The following is a 2,350-nucleotide window of genomic DNA, read 5'->3' as shown; positions in this document are numbered from 1 at the left end:
AGTGTCTTTGCCCTGCTGTTGGCCATCCAGAGGAACTGGTTGGCCACTGTGTGAGACAGGATGCTGGGCTAGAGGGACCACTGGTCGGATCCAGCAGGGTTCTTATTTATTTATTTATTTATTTATTTATTTATTATTACATTTCTACCTCGCCCTCCCAGCAAGGAAGTCCAGGGTGGAGGCAGGCAATGGCACACCACCTCTGTTATCTGACGAAGTGTGCATGTACACAAAAGCTTATGCCCAGACTTAAAATCTGTTGGTCTTAAAGGCGCCACAGGGCTCAAACTTAGTTCCACTTCTGAGATACATCAAGATGGGCAGTCGTGTCAGTCTGTCTGTAGCAGCAGCAAAGAGCAAAAGTCCAGTCGCACCTCAAAGACGAACAAAATTTGTGGCAGGGGATGAGCTTTCGTGAGTCGCTGCTCACTTCTTCAGATACTCCTTGAGAGCCAGTTTGGTGTTGTGGTTAAGAGCAGCCGACTTTACTTTGGAGAACCGGGTTTGACTCCCCACTCCTCCTCATGCAGCTGCTGGGCGACCTTGGGTCAGTTACAAGTTCTCTCAGAGCTGTTCTCTCAAGGGCCGTTCTCTCAGAGCTCCCTCAGCCCCACCTCCCTTACAGGGTGTCTGCTGTGGGGAGAGGAAGGGAAGGAGATTGTAAGCCGCTCTGAGACTCCTTTGAGTAGTGAAAAGTGGGTTATAAAAGCCAACCCTTCTTCCTCTCCTCTTCCTCTGAAATTGTCTCCCCTTGAAAACCCCATGAGGGGGTCAGTATAAATCAGCTGGAATAATAATAATAATAATAATAATAATAATAATAATAATAATAATAATAATAATCAGAGTCCTCAAGAACCACAGTAGCCCTGTATCTTTTCTGAGGAAGGCCCCCCCCATCTCTCTTGGGGAAGGTCCTCTCCAGCCTTTCCTTGCATGCAACCTCTTGGTCAGGAAGGAAGACGCACTCCACACTCGCCCCGGAGCCTTTGGCCTTGCCTTCTTGGCACTGGAAGTAGGGATGCCAACCTCCAGGTGGAACCTGGGGATGCCCCGGAATTACGGCTTATCGCCACACTAGGGAGATCAGTTCCCCTGGAGAAAACGGCTGCTTTGGAGGATGGCACTCTATGGCACTTTACCCCACCGAGTTCCCTGCCCCCCCAGGCTCCGCCCCCAAATCTCCAGGAGTTTCCCAGCCCGAATATGGCAACCAATGTTCCCTCTAAGCTGTGGGTTCTTGTGAGCAAAAATTGTACTTTGTGAGCTGCTGGCATGAAAGTTGTGAGCGAGCGATTTGGCTACTGCTTAAATTAGTTTGCCCTGGAGCCCTCCTTCCTGAGCTCAGACAAAAATGTGTGAACTGGAGGCTAAAGAACTGTGAGCTAGCTCACACGAACTCAGCTTAGAGGGAACACTGCTGGCAACCCTACCCCCACCCCCCCATATCCCCCGCCGTTGAGCCAAGGGGGACCTGGCAACCAGGGCCGGATTTAGGCTTGCTGAGGGGATTTAGACTTGCTGAGGCCCTAAGCTATACAAAACCCAGAGGCCCCCTACTGTTTTAAATTACATCAGCTGGTCTCAGAAAAATTTAAAATATATACGCCTTTTTAATATTTGAAATCATTTTTTTATATTGTGTTTTTATTTGAGGCCCCAGCGGATTGTGAGGCCCTAAGCTGTAGCTTATTTATCTTATGCATAAATCCGGCACTGCTGGCAACCCTAACCGCGGAAGCCAAACGCGAGCTTTAGGAGAAGAGAGTCTGAAACGCCGGCGCTGCTCAGCGCCCTAACCGCCTCCCGCTTGGCCTGGCAACGGGCGGGGCCGAACGTGTGAACGCGCCGTCCAGGGGAGAGGCGGCAGCGGCGGCTGTGGCTGTCAAAGGGCCGCATGCGCGGCCGGGCTGGCTCAGAAAGGCTCCGCCTCTCCGCCGCCGCCTCTTTTTCGGCTTTGCCGTCGGCCATCGCGGGGACGGAGCGCCCGGGAGCCGCCGCAGGTACCCGGTCCCGACCCCTCCCAGCCCTGCCCGGCTTCTCCCCCCCCCCTCGCTCGGCCCTGCGGGTCCGCAGCCGCCCTCCGCCGTGGCCCTGGCCCCGGGGAAACGAGCCGGCAGCAGTCCGCCCGTATCCTGGCATTTCCCCATCCTGTAAGGCGGGCATCTCCCCCCCCACCCCACCCCGGGGCATCCCTGCAGCCCGGGCTCCTTCGAGCATCTCCATCTCTTCTCCCCCCCGCCGGGCGCATCCTTCCATGACTGCGGTCCTCCTTCCCCACCGCCTCCTCCTCCTCCCCCCATCACCATGGAAACAAACCAACGCCACCCACTCTGACGCCTCCCTCCCC

General features: G+C 55.0%; 1 protein-coding gene across 1 annotated transcript in view; it reads left to right on the top strand.

Moving 5' to 3' along the window:
* WDR13 (WD repeat domain 13) overlaps positions 1–2,350 on the top strand; it is a 22,791-nt gene that overhangs the window by 833 nt on the left and 19,608 nt on the right. The gene's annotated exons all lie outside the window — the stretch shown is intronic.

This window comes from Gekko japonicus, unplaced genomic scaffold, assembly GCF_001447785.1.
Source record: "Gekko japonicus isolate JY-2015 unplaced genomic scaffold, Gekko_japonicus_V1.1 scaffold2921, whole genome shotgun sequence".
NCBI classification, from domain to species: Eukaryota; Metazoa; Chordata; class Lepidosauria; order Squamata; family Gekkonidae; genus Gekko; species Gekko japonicus.
The sequence above is the reverse complement of the archived record's forward strand: the minus strand, read 5'-3'. Positions and strand labels throughout refer to the sequence as shown.